The sequence below is a fragment of the Primulina eburnea genome, chromosome 8, assembly GCF_022965805.1.
Source record: "Primulina eburnea isolate SZY01 chromosome 8, ASM2296580v1, whole genome shotgun sequence".
NCBI lineage: Eukaryota > Viridiplantae > Streptophyta > Magnoliopsida > Lamiales > Gesneriaceae > Primulina > Primulina eburnea.
In genome coordinates this window covers 44,519,201-44,540,824 of record NC_133108.1, presented here as the reverse complement: position 1 = coordinate 44,540,824, position 21,624 = coordinate 44,519,201, and the positions used below count along the sequence as shown (strand labels likewise).

The 21,624-nt window shown below is 36.2% G+C and overlaps 1 pseudogene; it reads left to right on the top strand.

Annotated features, from left to right (window-relative positions):
* The first annotated feature begins 1,778 nt into the window (after positions 1-1,778).
* LOC140839324 (notchless protein homolog) lies at positions 1,779-20,555 on the top strand (annotated as a pseudogene).
* Positions 20,556-21,624: the final 1,069 nt, after the last annotated feature.

The following is a 21,624-nucleotide window of genomic DNA, read 5'->3' as shown; positions in this document are numbered from 1 at the left end:
TAATTATAACTACGTTTTAAATTTTTAATATAAATAATTCTCTGATTTTTTAAAAAAATAAGGTCTAATATATTCATCTTAGTCCCGTTGCTTCAATTTTTCTATTTGCATAACTAAATAATATTAAATCAATTATTGAAGTTTTATATTATAAATGGATCCACAAAGAGAATATAAAACTTGTCAATTTATATATATATATATATATATATATATATATATATATATATATATATATATATATATATATATATAAATAATCATTTATTTATTTTTAATTAATTGTTTGCATTTAAATATGACTTCAAATTAAATTCATCTAAGGGACTTACCATATACATTTAAAAAGGGAGAAATAATATAAACTAAACAAGAAATTTTGGAATCTTATAATAATATTATACAAACCAACTGTTAACATTTTTTTTAATGAAATTATATAATGTGTCCCATTATGATGGAAAATGAGGTGTGATTTTGAATTATTCCACTTTTGTGGCCAACAAAATAATATCAATGTGAATAAATTTGTTGCTTATCTTCCGTCATCCAAAATCTTCCTTTATACTTTTACTCAATGACACTAACTACACAAATCTAAGTACATTTTATGGGATAGTCAGTCAATATTTACATTAATATATTAATTATCAGCTGTATGCGGTTTAACTTAAAATTTATTCAATCAAGAACAAGTTGTGGAAGAAATGATTGATTTCTCTGACTGAAATATCATTTGTACGTTTATCGTGGTTTGGAACTAATTTATATCATATTTTTCAAGGGATTTTGAGACTTTGTCAGCAATCAAATTTAAAAACTCATACAAAACTACACTATTAAAATCCAAAATCGACTGCATTGAATTCAAATCAAGCTGTCAATTGGCATTCAACAATCATTTTTACTGCTAAAAGTTGTGACACCTAGACACCTCATTTGCATTTGTCCCCTTTCTTTTTGCAATCTAATTTCATAGTTTCAAAGTGGGATTTTAATCTCATTATTGCCAAAGCCACTGACTATCAGATGGTATTTGACAATCCATCATTATTTCAGACAGCTCACAAAACTGTCCAAAGTGCTTTGCTCCACTTCCACTTTCTACCTTTTTTCTATAAATTTCAACTGTTTTTCCCCCCAATGCTAGCAGTAATTAATGATTCATGTAATTACTTTATGTATCACCTTTTCTAACTTTTTTTAGCCCACAAAAATATCCCTTTACACTTACTAGATTTTTAATGGATTTGAAAATCAAACGTTTTAGGATAACTAAAGCTTGTTTTCTGATAAATATGTAAATTTCAGATAAATACGAAGGTTTTTTTTGTTATTGACAATATTAAGATCTAGAATATATATATAAAAAAAGCTAGATAGCATGTTATAGCAATAATATCAGAGAAACGAAATAATCATATGAACTATATGTCATGAATAAATGGTTTTAGAAAGAAAATATAATGATGTGAAGGTAATATTTATAACAGTCTACGAAATTTAAATCCAATATAATCAATCTTATTTATACAAAAATTGATGTATTTTCATTACATTATCCTATCCTATGTACCAAGACTAGATAAAGTGGCCTCCGAGCTTTTTGTTTTTTGTATCATTTCCCACTTTTACTTTGTGGGATTTATAATGATCGTAAGTAGATCTCTCAGCCTAACTTTTCACTAGCATCGTGAATACACATCGCATAGTGATTGAGTAGTGGACAAATATATATAATTTGGCCAAATATTAAATTTTGCCTTTTTATGTTACAAATGTTGCTATTTGGCCTCAATGTAACAGTTGGAATAAGAATTGAAGAATTTATCCCTAAAAACAAGTATATCGTATTTCTTTTATTCTCCACATGTTAGATTGCAATAAGTCATATCTCCAATTTAATTTATGGAATTGACATTGTTCGAAATACATTCAATGGTTAGCGGGCAATAATCAGCAAGGAAGAACCAACAACCTCTAGGCGTGGTGATCCCTTGCTTCCTTATCAAGTCTGACTTTGTCGATTGTTTTGATATTCTTCAGAGTATTATCTGTCACATTCTTATCAGATATCTCATGTCTATTTAGTTTTCTATCAAATTCAAATGTTGAATTCTTATAAGTTCAAACAATGCGAATAAGAGACTTCAACTTGTTGCGTCTCGAAGTTTTTGTGTAATTTAGAACGACAAAATTTAATTATATGTATAGTCAAATTTTTGGCTATTTATGGACTCAAATTGTACAAAAACTCAAAACAAGCGCTAAATCTGTTTTCATATAGATTTGATGAACCCAAATTTGATTGAAGGAAGGAACAAAATAATTCTGCGTCCATGTTTTTGAAGAGATGATTGGATAATTAAATAAATGTACTTTGGCATGAGAATTGTGAAGATTGAAGCTTTAGACATTGTGATAAAACATAAATTGGACATATCCTGCTAGATTCTGCGCCAATGATACGTTAACATAAATATCTTGAAAATAAAGAATTTTAACATATGTACTTAAGTGAATGGATATGCACGTACATGCGTGTGAACCTGTCAGTGTACTGGCTTCATCTTGATGGTGGATCTGTCATTTATTTCAGGAGGAAAGATTGCCTTATGCATATTATGTATCCGACCATGAACTTCTGGTGCAACTTGGATCGTATTTGCACAAGAAAAAGGGTGAGAAGTTCTGCTGCTAGTAGCATACAAAACACTGTTGATAAAACTCTAATTTAATGCTATTGCAGTGTCCGTAGAAAAGGTTCTGACGATTGTTTACCAGCCACAAGCAGTATTTCGAATACGTCCAGTAACTCTCTGTTCTTCAACAATCGCTGGTATGCAGTTTATTAACTTTCCTTCCAGTGTTGATACTATTCAATTGTGTTGCTTGGATTGCGGTGTGCATGAATTGGGCTTCTTTCAGACTTGTGTTACAAGTCCTTTGTATACATTGCCTCAATCATCAATCAGTTGTATGCTCACATAGTACCGTATCTGTACCCAAGAGGGCTGATAGGGTGTCGAAGAGAGAAATGAAATATTATTGTTAAACTTGGATCAGGCTTTTTTTTTTTGGATCTGGTAGTTGTGCTCCGATAGGGTGTCAAAGCCTGATTCTTATGTGGATTCTATTTCCCTGTATTGATCTCAAACTACGTCATCATCAAAGGTAGAAATCTTATGTTTGTTTTTGGAAAGTTCTGTTGTGTCATGTGGTCGAACCTCAAGTTGTGTCCTCTTTGCTATTAATATATACTGATATTTTCCTTATTTTTAGTGTTATTAACTTATGTACATTACATATGATATTCAAGCGATTTAGTGTTTAAACTTTTTTTATCAGTGGTTCAGATACTTTATGGTTGAATTTTGGAAGTTCTGTCCCTGTACTTCTATGTTAAATATATGTATACGTCATTATATAGACCATTAGTTTGACTAAGTAACTGCTCTGTAATCTTCAACAATCAATTGATAATCATTTTTCTTCATTCGTTTGTTTTTATCATCTTTGACAATGAGCTCAACCGCATCCATGGAAGAACATCTTCTTCCTTTAACATGGTATCAGAGCTGAATCTCTTCCGCATCCAATCGAATTGACTCATGGCGGTACATACATCCAATTTCAGCTTCAGCGATCCGCTATATCTGCATCCATCCGATACTGTCACGCCCCGAGATCGAGGTTAGTTGACATCGGCGTTATTCAACAATCACATAATTGCTAAACAACAAGCCTCGTAGTACAGTATAAACCAAAACCAGTTTATATATCATAAATGCCATAAAAATGGAATCTTCTTTACAATAGTACCTCTGAAAACGATAAAAATCTGCGGAAGCGTTTATAACTTGAATTAAAAACTCACGAGAACATATTCTTAATTAAAACTCTTCATGCGTCCACTATCAGTCCCAAAAACTGGTGTCCGATTCTTCTTTCTCTATTTCTTCTTCTGACTTATCTGGGGAGGATAGAGTAAGGGGTGAGTATTTTGGGAAATACTCAGCAAGCAGGGGCCGTTCGAGTACAATATAACAACATGCATAAAATTTTGAAATCACATGACTTGCATAACATCATTCATAACACATGCTTAACATTGACCAGCACTGAGATTCATCTACTTTCTATGGTTTACTGATATCAGTCCCTAATTTTTACTCCTCTAAGGGGGCGAGGCCGTATAGCGGTTATGTCCCCCACCGCGTAAGGGTACGTCATGGTTGGGATTCCCACCCATATACAGTCGAATCCTCACAGTGCTCAAAACCGTATGACAACCAACACAAGAACGGAGTAGAAGAAGAACGTACTCGACCGTATTTTCAAAAAACGAAATAAATATGCATAAACGAAAGTTTAATCTTTAAAACAAGCCCACTTACCTTAGACTGGAAGAAAACGTGAAGAACTCGGAAAACATAGTAGAATCATGCAACCAGCACTTTGAAAACGCAGCAGCACAATCGCCGAAAAATCAGCCGTCTTGAAAAATTCATTGCGCCTTATTGAACCGTTGGATTTTGCTGAAATTTGGATATGTTATTCGGAACATATTGAAGGATATATTGAACGGTGGAGATCGGATTCTGAGCAACCAAACGTGAGAAACGAATTTCTAAACTAGACAGAATTTTGATGACTCGTGCAGAATTTTTGGGAGAAAAATTTCGAAAATTTCAGCAGCATGCGGAGAGCAAATTTTCGAAATTTAGGGTGTAGGGAATGCTAGGCTTGATGTGGTATTTATAGGAGAGGAGAAATGAGCTAAACTTGGTATTCAAATCTTACCAAAAACCGATTGATTTTCCTTCCAAAATTGCGAGATAATTATTCCTTAATTATCGAGATGCTCCTTCCATACATATTGATATGCTTCCTTGTTGAGAAAATTTGCCTTGTTTGTAATATTTCCTTCCAAATTTGATTGATATCCAGCCTTATTTCGAAATTAATACATGATTTGTACTGAAATTGAATTTCATGTATTTATTGGCTTGAAATTTCCAATACCATGTATTATTTAATATTTTCGAATTTATTATAACTCGAAAATAAATTCTTATACATGTCTATATTTAATTAATTACATGCCCAAAATTTTGGGTTCTCACATTCCTCCCTCCTTATTGGAAGTTTCGTCCTCGAAACTTGAGTCGACTTGACCTTGGAAAAGGTAGGGATATTGCTTGCACATTTTCCCTTCAAACTCTCATGTAGTTTTCTCGTTCTGTTTGTTTTGACCATTGCACCTTGACGTAAGGAATGATACGTCGTCTCAATACTTGGTTCTTGGTGTCCACGATATGAATAGAGACATCTTCATATTTCAGCTCTCCCCCATGTTACATTTGATCATGAGCGGTTTAATTTTCACAACATGGCTTCAGTTCGAGATGTATTTCCTTATTTTGGACTTGTGGAATACATTATGGATTCTAGACATATCTGGTGGCAATGTTATTCTGTAAGCCAATATGTCAATCTCTCCAGAATTTTGAATAGTCATACGTACCGAGGTTTCACTTTTTCAGCTTTACTGAATCTAATGATTCTTTCAACTAGTGAGACCCTTATATAAGCTTTTTCCCTCAATGTGAATTACATTGGTCTCTTTTTAAGATCAGACTAACTCTTTTGCTGGTGTTATGCGGCCTTGAGTCAGTCTCTGATGATGGCCACCTTTCCATTGTCTCTTGGATTAGTTCTAGCCCAGTTATGACTGTCTCTTCTATTTTGTCCTAGTACAGTGGTGATCGATACTTTCGTCCGTAAAAGCTTCAAATATATTCATTCCAATATTTCCGTGATAACTGTTATTGTAGGAGAAATTCTATCAGGGGTATATGTCCACTTCAATTACTACTGAAGTCTTAGGCACATGCCCTTATCAAACCTTCTAAGGTTTGAATCATTCTCTCTGTTTGACCATCATTATAAGGGTGATAAGCCGTACTAAGAGTAACTTTTGTTCTCATGGCTTTTTGAAAGCTCTACCACAGACGTGACACAAATCTTGGATCTCCATCCAAAATTATGATTGTAGGCACTTTATGTAGCCGTATAATGTTATCCATGTATAGAGTAGCCAACTTGTCAATATTATAATTCCTTCGGACGAGTAGAAAATACACAGATTTTATGAGTCTATCTACGATTATACGTACCCTGTTGTGACTCTGTATTGACTTTGACAATTTTACAACAAAATCCATGGAAATATGTTCTCATTTCCATTCTAAGATTCTAACGGTTGCAGTCTTTCCAGTCGTTGAAACTCGACTTTCACTTGTTGGCATACTTGTCACTTAAATATAAATTCGGCGATGTCTCTTTTCATTCTGCTTCGTCAAAAACATTCTTTCAAATCTCTATACATCCTTGTAATGACGGAATAGATCGTGAATGTTGACTTATGCGCCTCTTACATCACTTTTTATCGAATATTGTCGATCTCTGGCACACACAATCGTCCTCTCATTCCTAGGATTCCGTCTGGGTCCACTTGAAAATCTGACAATTTTATTTCCTTGGCTTATTCTTCGAAAAACTCTAGTGTCGTGTCTCGACTCTGATTTAACTTGACTGCTTCTCGAAGACATGGTTGTGCGGAGAGTGATGCTAGGGTTATCTTACCCATGTTTTTCCGACTTAAAGCATCGACAACCTTATTTGTCTTGCTGGGGTGATAGCTTATTGTCAAGTAATAGTCCTTGAGCAACTCTATCCACCTTCTTTGCCTCATTTTAAATTCTTTTTGCATGAACAAATACTCGAGGCTTGGTGGTCTGTGAATATTTCACACTTGATATCGTAGAGATAGCGTCTTCGAATTTTCGAAGCAAAGATCACTTCTACCAACTCGAGATCGTGAGTAGCTTAGGTTTGCTCATGCGGCTTCAGTTGACTCGCCTATCTCGCATGAGTACGCATCTGATATCTTTCTTTGAAGCTTTACTGTAGATGGTAAAATCTTGTCCTCAGTAGATCATACCAACATTGGTGTAGATGCTAACTTCTTCTTTAATGTTTGAAAGCTCTTTCACATCTTTCTCTTCAGTTGAATTCATAGTTCTTTTGTACGAGTCTCGTCAGTGATACGACTATTGAAAAGAAACCCTCGACGAATTTCAGCTAATAGCCTGGTAATACAAAGAAGATTCTAATTTCGATTGCATCTTATGTTTCAGCTAATTTAGAATTACCTCTACTTTCTTTGGGTCCACTGATACTCCTGATTTTGATCTTACATGACCTTATTCTGAATGCTGACATTGGGGTGTCTTCTGCTCTGACCTATAGCTGATGATAGCATGTCCTCAGGTCAACCTTGGAGAATATTGTAGCTCCTTTACGTTGATCAAAAAGATCTTTTATCATTGGAAGAAGATATTTATTCCTAATTGTGATTTTATAGAGTTCTCTATAATCTATACACAATCTCATACTTTCATAATTATTCTTTACAAATAGGACTGTAGCTCCCACGAGAATGCACTTGGCCTAATATGCTTTTTGTCTAACAACTCTTGAAGTTGTTCTTTTAGCTCCTTGAGTTCATCTGGAGCCATTCGGTACAGTGTATTGGAGATTAGTGCATCACTGGTACCAAATTTATCTCGAAATCTACTTCTTAGTCCGAGAACATTCCAAGCAGTCTTTCTGGAAAAACGTCTGAAAATTTTCGTATTACTGGAATATCTTCCAACTTCGGCTCATCTCCTTCTTGCACTTTGTTCACCATTGCTAGGTAAACTTCTTCTCCCGATATTATGGCTTTCAAAGTCTAGGTAACAGAAAAATGTATTTTTATTCCTTGGCATCACCATGGTATCTGATTTTTTTCTTGATTCGGGGTTCAGAGTTTGACATTCTTACTCTGACCATCTACTATTGCACAGCTCTTAGATAACCAATTCATCCTTAGTGTGACGTCGAAATCTACCGAAGTGAGTTGAATTAAGTCGGCACTGAACATACACGAATTGATACTAATTTTATCTTATCTTGAAATTATCCCGATTCCTATCTCAAAAATTAAAACCCATATAGAATATTGAAACTTAACTCAATATCGATCTATAACTTAAATCCCGAAAATTATAACCTAGTCGTTACCTCAAATATTTATTCTTTTTACTAAATCTTACTTCATCAAGATCATGAGCCTATCACGCTCTAATACAAAGGAGTTCACTGGATGTCATTCTCTTTGAATCATTCTTAGTACCATAAAAGTCAAAACTTATTGTACTATACTTTCCTTGGTACCCATCAATATCTCATAACTTACTTTTTTTTTTTTACGTAAGGTCGTAGCCTACTTGTTATCCCAAAATAATATAAATTCCTTAACCTGATGATATTTTCTCACGACATATTCCAATGTCCTACATATTTAAAGTTAACGCTTAATATTCTTAATAACCCAAACATATTGCTCACACAATTAACTATCGACATAAAATCAACTTCTATAGTACAGTACCCAAAACTTATGATATAATTCTTATATCAACTTTTCTCATATTAGTTTTCATAAATAACTTATCATCCTCGAGTCAATTTTTTTTTCTCCTTAAATCAGAAGCTTAAGTCAACTTATCTTTGATAGATATATTCCCAAAATATATACAAATACTAATTGTCCTCATAATAAATTTCCATAAGAATTCTACAAGTAATCCCAAAAACGCGTTGAACGTGAATTTTCCAGAATTTTTCCAAAAATAGAAATTTTGGACATTGATCCATGGATAGAAAGAATACGTCGAGAGGATTCCAGAACAGTTGACGAAATTAAATTCTGAGTTTCCTACGAAAAGTTATGAGTTCTACGAAACTTTCCTAAAATAGCAAAAACGTGATTTCGGAGGTCTAAATGAAGGATTTTCTCGTTTTCGGACCACGCCTCACATCAAAGTTGTGAATAATACTTGTTGGAAGTTCCGAAGGGGACTGCGTCAGCCTTTTGCCATAATCTGACAAATTTTTCTTCCCAACTGGATTATGAACCTGGCGGCTCTGATACCACTTAAATGTCACGCCCCGAGATCGAGGTTAGTTGACATCGGCGTTATTCAACAATCACATAATTGCTAAACAACAAGCCTCGTAGTACAGTATAAACCAAAACCAGTTTATATATCATAAATGCCATAAAAATGGAATCTTCTTTACAATAGTACCTCTGAAAACGATAAAAATCTGCGGAAGCGTTTATAACTTGAATTAAAAACTCACGAGAACATATTCTTAATTAAAACTCTTCATGCGTCCACTATCAGTCCCAAAAACTGGTGTCCGATTCTTCTTTCTCTATTTCTTCTTCTGACTTATCTGGGGAGGATAGAGTAAGGGGTGAGTATTTTGGGAAATACTCAGCAAGCAGGGGCCGTTCGAGTACAATATAACAACATGCATAAAATTTTGAAATCACATGACTTGCATAACATCATTCATAACACATGCTTAACATTGACCAGCACTGAGATTCATCTACTTTCTATGGTTTACTGATATCAGTCCCTAATTTTTACTCCTCTAAGGGGGCGAGGCCGTATAGCGGTTATGTCCCCCACCGCGTAAGGGTACGTCATGGTTGGGATTCCCACCCATATACAGTCGAATCCTCACAGTGCTCAAAACCGTATGACAACCAACACAAGAACGGAGTAGAAGAAGAACGTACTCGACCGTATTTTCAAAAAACGAAATAAATATGCATAAACGAAAGTTTAATCTTTAAAACAAGCCCACTTACCTTAGACTGGAAGAAAACGTGAAGAACTCGGAAAACATAGTAGAATCATGCAACCAGCACTTTGAAAACGCAGCAGCACAATCGCCGAAAAATCAGCCGTCTTGAAAAATTCATTGCGCCTTATTGAACCGTTGGATTTTGCTGAAATTTGGATATGTTATTCGGAACATATTGAAGGATATATTGAACGGTGGAGATCGGATTCTGAGCAACCAAACGTGAGAAACGAATTTCTAAACTAGACAGAATTTTGATGACTCGTGCAGAATTTTTGGGAGAAAAATTTCGAAAATTTCAGCAGCATGCGGAGAGCAAATTTTCGAAATTTAGGGTGTAGGGAATGCTAGGCTTGATGTGGTATTTATAGGAGAGGAGAAATGAGCTAAACTTGGTATTCAAATCTTACCAAAAACCGATTGATTTTCCTTCCAAAATTGCGAGATAATTATTCCTTAATTATCGAGATGCTCCTTCCATACATATTGATATGCTTCCTTGTTGAGAAAATTTGCCTTGTTTGTAATATTTCCTTCCAAATTTGATTGATATCCAGCCTTATTTCGAAATTAATACATGATTTGTACTGAAATTGAATTTCATGTATTTATTGGCTTGAAATTTCCAATACCATGTATTATTTAATATTTTCGAATTTATTATAACTCGAAAATAAATTCTTATACATGTCTATATTTAATTAATTACATGCCCAAAATTTTGGGTTCTCACAGATACTCCTGGAGCTTCGCTTGTCTCAGAATCCCTAATTGGTACAGAAAATTATGGAGTTTGGAGTAGGGCAATGCTACTGGCTTTACGAGCAAAGAATAAGCTCGGTTTCATCAATGGAACATGTCGAAAACCAACTGATAATCATCCTAATCTGCATCAATGGGAGCGATGCAATGCAATTGTTTTGTCGTGGTTGATGAGCTCAGTATCGAAGGAAATTTTTAGTGGAATCATATATTGTACTGAGGCTTCTGCTGTCTGGACAGATCTCAAGGAGCGATTTGACAAAATTTGTGGCTCGAGAATTTTTTCTCTTCATCGTGAGATCTCACATTTGTCACAGGGCTCCTCTTCTATTTCGATGTATTTTTCACACTTGAAGAAGCTATGGGATGAGTATTCCTCTTTAGTTACGCTTCCATCTTGTGGATGTGCTACTGCTAAGGCATATCTCGATCACGATCAACATCAACGTCTTCTCCAATTTCTCATGGGCTTAAATGAGACGTATGGACATGTTCTGTGGGGGCCCTTAGCTCCTAATCGTTTTTATAACACAATTTGATTAGGATTAAGTAATCACAGCGGAAAACGGGTTTAAAATTTCTTTACGACGAGCCCAAAATATCTCTTCTATAATTTAAATACTAAAAATAGTATCTAAATTCAAATCATAAAACACGCCCACACGAAATCAAAACCAATCACATACAAACATCTCATATCCTCGGGACATGCCCCGGTATATAGATACATATACATATATACTGGGAACAAGACATAAATATAAACCTCAGCCCAAGCTGTGGCTCCCTCCAGAAGTACCCTCTCAGGTCTCCTGATATCCTGGAGTACCTGCCATTGTCCACACACAAAGACAACAACAGCCCCCCTTGGGGGTGAGCAAAGCTCCGTATGGAACAACCAATCATATATACCACATATATCTAAACAATGATATATGGTATGCAATGCATGTATGTCGTGGAGGTATCAGGTCAAATGCCCATCCACTGAGCACATGTTAGAATCAATCGAATCGCTATCAAATCAAATCAATGCTCGAGCTGGCACACCGGCCGATATGGGAATACACATATGACAACGTCGACGAAGCGTCGTCAATCCCACATCTCATATCCAATCATATGGGGCCACAATTGTCTATGCTTTACGGGTCATATAATACCGGCATAGCGATTGTGTTCACAAACCCCGTAATCCAATCAAATCATATCAGGGTATCCAAGGATCATAGCTCAACGTGCATGTCATGTATCGATGTATGCATAAAATGATGTGTGTTAACAAAACATTTATTTTATACATCGATACTCCAATCTCAATGTCATGTATGCCACATCAAATCATCAAATAGGCACATAGACACGTATTCCAATCCAATCCAATCAAATCAATCCAATCATATATCATATAATACAGATACCTGTCGTATGTTACCCGGTCGCAACATACCTCAATTCTTCGTTCCAATTGATGTAGCTGGAAGATACACTTTATCTACATCAATTACATACTCATTTCAATCAATAACATACTCCAAAATCATTAATATGAGTTTCAAATATCATTTGAAACTTCAAAAATTCATATCAAATCATAATCATATCATAATTCAATTCCGACTTCGAATACGAGTTTATTGTCGGATATTCTACTACATATCAGAAATTCAACTTCAAATACATAATATTCCAGCACCTTGATATTTAAAGCTGATGGAACTGGAAGAAAATTACCTCAGTCAGAAGCCCTCAACGCGCAGATAACAAATATATAATTTGTTTCGCGTTTAGACTGCGTCTCGAAGTCGATTTGAACGATAGAAAATTAAAATCTCTCGTGTTTCCCTCGAAGCCTCTGAAATGAAATGAAAGAAACGGAGGAAAGAATTGTTCTTATCACCTCACCGCTACCGCGCTCGGGCGGTAGAATTCTCGCGCCCGAGCGCGAGACATTCTGCCCCGGTTTCAACTTACACCGCGCTCGAGCGGTCAAAAATTACCGCTCGGGCGCGAGGTGTTCTGCCCGAATATCAAGTTTTCATTCCCTGGCGCTCGGGCGGTCATTTTCTACCGCCCGGGCGCCACATGTTCTGTACAAATTTTAAGTTTGTACTAAATTGGCGTCCGGCCTCTCAAATCAATTCGTACAACATCAATTCATATTCAATATTCATTTTCCAATTTCATTGTCATAATATACATCAAATGTATAATCACATGACAAGTTCATTAATTATCGATAATCATATGAGATTTACGATAATACGATACACGGTCCTTACATGTTCGCAGCCAGATTTTGATGTTGGATCCTCTGCCATCAGTTAATCAAGCATATTCAATTATAAATCAAGAGGAATCTCATAGGGTAGCCCTCTCATCTCATCCGAGTGCAGACTTGCATTCTGTTGCCTTCTATTCTTCATCAAATAAGAAGGTTGAATCAGTAAAATGCGAGCACTGCAATGTTATAGGTCATACAAAGGATCAATGTTTTCGGATTATTGGCTACCCCCCTGGACACAAGTTACATAATAAGTTTCCTCAATCTAAGAACTATAAGTTCACTCAAAAGCCTTCGAGATTCTCGGCTCATAATAGTGTTAATACGATTTCTGACTCTTTCACTATATCTGAGGAGTCCAAGAAAGCAGCCCCATCTGTGGCTCATGCTCTCACTGATGCTCAATACCAGCAGCTCTTGAAGTTACTTGATCAACCTGTGCATTCTCCAGAAGCTACAGTCAACTTAGCAGGTACATTCACTAGTTTAATGACTGTTTCCAAAGACACCGATTGGATGTTAGACACTGGGGCCAATGCCCACATTACAGGTACTTCAAGTGTTTTGCAATCGACTCAGCCTTGTGCTTCATCTCCTGGTTCAGTCAGGCTGCCTAATGGTAACAATACTCCTATTCTTTCATGTGGTTCAGTTCAATTGTCTTTTTCATATACCTTGCCCAAAGTCCTCTTTGTTCCTGACTTTAACTTTAACCTTCTGTCCATTTCCCAATTCACCAAAGATCATCATTGCTGTGTTGTCTTCTACCCATGTTTTTGTTTATTTCAGGACCTTTTGACTGGGAGGATCATGGGGATTGGTAGGCAAAAGCATGGACTATACTATCTTGATCGTTTTCATACCAGTAATACAACACCTATCCAACCAAATGTGCAGCCTAGTTGTAATTCAAATTCTTATTCTTCTGTTTTTTCTGCTCATGTAAACGAAAACATTGATATATGGCATAAACGTTTTGGACATTTATCTGTTTCTCGTTTATAATATCTGCCCTTTATTAAGAATAAATCTCTCATATCTCATTGTTCCATTTGTCCAATGGCTAAAAAAACTCGAAGCCCATTTCCTATTCGTGAAAGATCAAATTCCACTCATGTTTTCCAACTTCTCCACATTGATATATGGGGTCCTTTTAGAATTCCTACTCACAGTGGTGCTCGGTATTTTCTAACCTTGGTTGATGACTTTTCGAGATACACTTGGGTTTTCCTATTGCAATTCAAATCTGATACACTTCAATGCTTAAAACAATTCTTCACATTTGTCTCTACTCAATTCAATCAAAAAGTTCAGATTATTAGAACTGATAATGCCTTAGATTTCTTCAACCATGATTGCAAAACATACTTCACATCCTTGGGCATTCTTCACCAAAGTTCATGTCCTTATACTCCACAACAAAACGGCCTAGTTGAGCGTAAGCATCGCCACATACTTAACATAGCATGTGCCATAAAGTTCCAAGCCTCAATTCCTGATTCTCTTATTGGGGGGAATGTGTTTTGCATGCAGCTTATCTAATTAATAGAATTCCCACTCCACTTTTATCCCATAAGACACCTTTTGAGATCTTGTTTGATAGAGCTCCTTCCTTTACTCACATTAGAGTTTTTGGATGTCTTTGCTATGCATCGAATCTTAAGCCACGAGATAAATTTGATGCTCGTGCCAAACCATATGTCTTTTTAGGTTACCCACTCCATCAAAAAGGATATAAACTTTTAGATATTTCTACAAACCAATTCTATGTGTCTCGAGATGTCGTCTTCCATGAAGATATATTCCCTTTCTCTACCGTGACACCACCTTCCTCTGTTTTTCCCCCACCAGCAACCTTGATTCATGATGATGCTTCTTGTTCCATACCTCCTCAACCACCCATTGCTGCCCCACCTTCATCTCATGACTATACTCCTTATATTCGACAATCTACCAGAATATGACGTCCCCCAATTTGGACCCGTGATTATGTTTGCTCAAATCTTTCACCAAGTTCTACTGCCCATAGCATTTCTGATTTTCTATCATATGATAAGCTGTCACCCCATTATCAATCCTTTCTAGCATCTATCTCTAATCTCACAGAGCCTAAATCCTATCAAGAGGCAGCCTCTGACCCACTTTGGCGTGATGCCATGGCCAAGGAGATTGCTGCCTTGGAGACCAATCGTACGTGGGAGATTGTTCCCTTACCTTCTGGAAAGAAACCAATTGGATGCCGGTGGGTTTACAAAATCAAATATAAAGCGGATGGCAGCATTGAACGCTTTAAAGCTCGCCTCGTTGCTAAGGGTTATACCCAACAATATGGTATTGATTATGAAGATATTTTTTCTCCAGTGGCTAAGATCGTTACCGTTCGTTGTCTATTAACTGTAGCTGCTGCCAAACATTGGCATTTGTATCAGCTGGACGTGACAAATGCTTTCTTGCACGGTGATTTACAAGAAGAAATTTACATGACAATTCCTCAAGGTTTTGAAAAGAAACAAAGGAATGTTGCTTGCAAACTTCTCAAATCCTTATACGGGTTGAAGCAAGCTTCACGACAATGGAATTCTAAGTTTTCTCTTGCACTGATTGCAGCTGGTTTTACACAGTCCATGCATGATCATTCTCTGTTTTTCCAGAAAAATGGGAAAGTGATCACCTTGTTGTTAGTCTACGTCGATGACATCGTTATAACTGGTAATGACACTGATGCTATTGACAAACTCAAAGGTTATCTTCATACTACTTTTGACATTAAAGATTTAGGACCTTTGAAATATTTTTTGGGCATTGAAGTAGCTCGTTCCAAGGCTGGAATTTGCTTGAATCAACGCAAATATGCGTTGGAATTATTGTCGGAGTTTGGTATGTCTGGTTGCAAACCATTTGTCACACCTATGGAACAACATTTGAAGCTTACAACTATTGAGTTTGATCGATCCAAACCCATGCCAGATCCTTCAGCTATTGATCCACTTCTCAGTGATTCCTCCAACTATCAACGTCTTATTGGTCGTCTCATATATCTAACTATCACTAGGCCTGACATATCTTATGCAGTCCAATCCTGAGCCAGTTTATGCACTCTCCGAAGAAATCACATTTGCAGGCAGCTCTTCGTGTTCTTGGATATATTAAACATTCTCCTGGCTTGGGTGTCTTTCTCTTGGCTGATACGGATCTTCATTTGTCTGCCTATTGTGATTCTGACTGGGCTTCTTGTCCGATGAGCCGCAAATCTACAACGGGATATGTTATTCAGCTTGGTTCCTATAGCATCTCGTGGAAAACTAAGAAACAAAATACAGTTTCTCGCTCTTCCACTGAAGCTGAGTACCGTTCCATGGCCACCACTGTATGTGAGATTATTTGGCTTCGAGGTCTTCTCAATGACATGGGACTACACATTGATCGGGCTATCCCACTGTTTTGTGACAATATCTCTGCTCTTCATCTTGCTGCAAATCCAATGTTTCACGAACGAACGAAGCATATAGAAATTGACTTTCACTTCATTAGAGAAAAGCTACGCACCAATGTTGTTCGCACTGCTCATATTCCCACAAAGTCACAACCAGCGGATATCTTCACCAAGGCTTTGGCATCTGATCAGCATCTCTTTCTGATTTCCAAGCTTGCATTACTCAACATACTACAACCTTGAGGGGGGATGTTAAATATATGTACACGTCATTATATAGACCATTAGTTTGACTAAGTAACTGCTATAAATAGCTTGACTCTGTAATCTTCAACAATCAATTGATAATCATTTTTCTTCATTCGTTTGTTTTTATCGTCTTTGACAATGAGCTCAACCGCATCCATGGAAGAACATCTTCTTCCTTTAACATTCTATGACCCCGTCGGTTCTGTAAATGCAGGTCATAACGAGGCCGTGCTTTCAGTTTCCTTCAGTCCTGATGGACGGCGTGGATCTGGTGATACCACTGTCCATTTATGGGACCTGAGCACACAGACACCACTATTCACATGTAAAGGTTGAAATCTATTTCTTCTGTGAACACTTACTTTATCATTCCAATGGAAGTTTGCTTGTTTGCATGTCTTGTTGCATGGCTGTTCACGTGTGTGACTGATTTTGTTGCCTGTTTGAAATCACCAAATCGAAGATGTCTGGTGACTTTGGTTTGTAATTAAACGAACGAAAATTTACTATCTGGATTTTTTATTGCTTATCACTACTAGACGTGTGGTTACGGATTGTTATAGTTTCACAAAAAAATTTGTAGATAACTTTAAGAACGGTTCTCATCTGTGTTTCAGTTGAGTTTAGAAGTTGTACACCATTTGAACTATAAATTTGTGAAATTTGTGCACGGTCTTTCTGATTTGATGCTCAAGTACTTCTGATGGAAGAGTGGCACCTTAAATTTATCATATTCCCCGCACTCTGTTGGCTTTGCCTCTGTTTTCCAAATTCCTCGTCTCATTTATCCATTTCCATCTGTCCCTGTTGTATCCGCTGCTTAGTTTGGGGCTTTGTTTCATTGCTTCTGGAAATTTCTGTAATCTGATGCTTCTTTTCTTTAGGACACAAGAATTGGGTTCTGTGTATTGCATGGGCCCTAGATGGTAAGCATCCTGTGAGTGGAAGCAAAGCCGGAGAAATCTTATGCTGGAACCCACAAACTGGGGAGCCATCAGGCAATTCACTTATTGTAAGCTTATAAAAAGTTAATGGAGGTCTTTTTATACTCTTTGCTTTAAGTTGTCGGAAAAGATTATGATGTCAGGGAAAAAAAATTTTAGGCCATTGATATTCATTTCTACATGTCTTTACGTGCATTGGTAATGATATATGAAAATATACGACATCATTGACATCTCAGGGTCACAACAAGAAATGGATAACTGGAATTTCATGGGAGCCTTGGCATCTCAATGCACCATGCCGTCGCTTTGTTAGCGTCAGTAAAGATGGTGATGCAAGGATATAGGATGTTTCACTAAAGAAATGTATTATATGTCTTACCGGACACACACTTGCCATAACTTGTGTAAGATGGGGTGGAGATGGAGTGGTATGTAATGGGTACACTCCCCCCCACGAGTGACAATATGACTTTCAAAATTGATATGAAGCCTTTATTTATTTTTCTTGAAAATTTGAGGTGTACAGTACTGAGATACGTGTGTAATTGGAAAACTCAGACGTGTGTATGAAAGGGTTTAAATTGTTGCAAGTGCAGTGCAATTCACACCTTCGTATTTGCAGATCTCAGGATTGTACTATTAAAATGTGGGACACCTCCAGCTAATACGTCAATTAAAGGTACTTTTGTTACAACTCTCATCCTTGAGCATACCAAATCTGTTTTGTTTTGTTGTTAAATATTTTAATTCTCTCATGAAATGTATGTTATTGGGTTAATTCTTTGGCATTGAGCACCGAATATGTTCTCCGGTCTGGTGCCTTTGATCACACCAGAAAACAATATTCATATCCAGATGAAATGAAGAAGGTATCATCAATATCTTCAGGGAAAAGAGATGATATTTATTTTCTTTTCCTTATTATTGTCATTATTTCAAATTCTCGGACTTGGATGTACATGGATCTTTGCTTTGGTAGATATGAGTGCTTGTTTTTTTCCTCGGGATTGGAAGACTAATATTATTGCCTGTTGATTTTATAGTCCATATGTATTGTCAACTTTCTGAAAGTTAAATACTCGAGCTTGATAATTTTATGATGAAATGAGGTTCTTAAAGTCTTTCCAAACTTCCTGCTGAGAACTTTGAACATGGTAATCTGCTGAAATCACATCATGTGTAAATATTAATAAAGGTTTTAGAAAAGAAAATAACAAAGATTAAGACTATTGACTTTGGGCTTATGAGACTGCAATACCCGCAGTGAACTTGGTTGTTGAACGGCAGCCATCTAATTACCGAGTGCATCTTGGTGTTTGAAAGCTTATCTATGTCTTGGTTATTATACAGACTGCAATAGTCTGTATTTTTTCCTGTCTCTGTCATTATCTATGGTAAAGCTGTTTAATCTTTCCCAATCCTTGATTAAAATATCTCTCTCCCCTTCACTGAAAAGCTTAGATAGTCAATGAAGCATTTGTATTAGTGAAACACTCAGCCTGCCTCTTAGTTCTGATTCTGCCTTTACCCCCATCCTTTAAGAATTAGTAGCCCAATGTTTGGAACGTACTAGAATGTTCTTCTAGTTTAAAATGCCACTTTTCTCAAGTTAAATTGACCTTTTTAACCTTTTAAGCCCTGTTCTTCCTTGCAGGTAGCTTTAGATAGGTACAACAAAATGAAGGGGAGTGCCCCAGAAGGGTTGGTCTCAGGTTCAGATGATTTTACCATGTTCTTGTGGGAACCTGCGGTGAGCGAACACCCCAAAACTTGTATGACTGGTCATCAACAGGTATGAATATCTTATTTGTCATTTTCTGATATAGTTGTAGTATATCATGGCCTTATTTGGTTAGCTCTTTGGTTGTATAGAATCTTGCTATTATGTTCCATTTCTGGGGCATCTGTAAGTGCTCAATTTATTTAGCTAGGGCACAATAGTTGGGAAGTAGGCTGAGCTAGTGATTGTGCTAGATAACCTTTCTTCTCCTTCAATTTTTCCACACACTACCTTTGCTCTCTCCTATATTATAACCCGGGAGTTGAAAACTTTAGTGGTTATTCTTAGGATAACTATTGGCTTGCAGAGCCTCAGCTACGTATAATTTTCTGCCTCCAACTAATTCTTAATAACCCAATATTATTTAATTTCAGTATATTGTCAAAAGTTATTAGTGCTATACTGGAACTAGTTCATTTTAACAAGACTTTTGCTTCATACTGGGTCTTTGTGCTCATATCTTGCTATGCTTCAGCTTGTCAATCATATCCACTTTTCTCCTGATGGACAATGGGTTGCAAGTGCCTCTTTTGACAAGTCAGTCATGGAATGGAATAACTGGAAAATTTGTTGCCCCATTCCGTGGTCATGTGTGGCCTGTCTATCAAATAAGGTTAGAAAAATTTTCACTGGTGTTAATCCATGTAGATGCTGTATTTCTTTAAAACTTTTTTTTTTTGCTACAGTTGGTCGGCAGACAGTAGGTTACTTTTGAGTGGGAGCGAAGATTCGACTTTAAAGGCAAGGGTCCTTTCGATATTTGAATGTGCTTTAGAATATTTCCTCACAATTTATTTGTTCCGACTTCCATCAATAATCACTAGTTTGATATTAAATTTAAATAGGTTTGTGAAGTTCCGGGCGACTAATTGGAATCAAGGGACAGCTATTTTTGCCAATTTGCTATGAGTGATTGCACAAAAATGCCTCCTACTTCAGGATTTTGAATGTTTTATTTTCTTGAATTTCTTCTAGGATATTCACACTTGTAATCAGGTGACGAATAAAGCCACGTTAGTGTAGGAAGTTATGATGGAAAATGAAGTAGCATAGTAATTGCAATGAAGCCAGCTTACTACATGAAATGATTAATTTTTACAATGCTTGGTAGTTGGTACTAAATCATATTGGCCATCACTCAGAAAGTTGTACTCTGGCTACTTGTACGGCATTTTCACTTTGTTCTATTTTATTTGCATTGAAGATTGAACTGCAATTCAAGGAATCATCCCAGTAAGAGCAAATGGTGCCGACTTTCTGGGTTGTTTATAAATGTGCATTAATGTTAGATTTTGATCAGGTTTGGATATCCAAACGCAGAAACTGAAACAAGACTGCTGACAAAAATACTGATCATTATAACCTTTTAATCTTCAGGTATTTGCCGTAGACTGGAGCCCAGATGGCGAGAAAGTAGCATCTGGTGGCAAGGACAAGGTTCTGAAGTTATGGATGGGCTAAACTATATGTAAAAAGGAAACATAAAAACTGGGAACACGCAGTTTGTCAGCATTCGGGAAGAACATGCTCATAACGCCTGCTGTGTCTGAATATATCTTGATTTATTTTCGAAAGATCCAAGAAAAAATGGAAATAAAAGCTCATTTACGAATGTAATATCAAAGGGCCGGTGTATCAAAATCGATTTAATTAAGAGGTTTGCAGCCGATAAGAGGTATGCTTGCGGCCGCGCTCTGTGGAAGGCATAGTAATTTTCCGGGTTGCAGGGTGTGAATAGTTTTGTAAATTTCTTGCAATCTGGCTTTCCAAGGTCAGATATTTACTATTTATTTCATGATTTGCTTTCTATTTTTCTTCTGTCAAACAGCTAAAATGTTATTTTTATTCAGGATTTACATTTATATGGTTGATGCGGTGTTTTATGGTGTTATGGGAAGAGCCATTTTTCATTTTTTTTAAAAAAAAAATAAGATGGGACGTACTACTCGAAATTTCAAGTTGTGCTGATCATGAACAAGATCAAATCAGAAAAAATATTGTACACGAACTAATCGCATCATTATGATATGATTTTTATTTTGACATAAATCAAATTAGAAAAAATATTGTACACGAACTTATCGCATGTGTGAGTGTGCTAGTTTTGACCAATAAATTTATCTTCTTAAATTAATTGTGTTAATCTTATAGTATCTTAATTTATATAACTTATAATTTCTTAGGTTTGTTTCTTGTCGACCCGACTGGGTTGGAAAATTGGTTAAACTAATATTAAATAAATGAGAATTCTAGTCACATTAATTCAGTTGTTGTGTTACAGTTTCTTATTTGAAGAAATGTTTTTTTCTTATAGATATAATATATTTAAAATTTAAATTTCGTGATTTTGATATATGTTTTTAAAAATTTTGGGATTTATTTGACTTTGATGATAAAA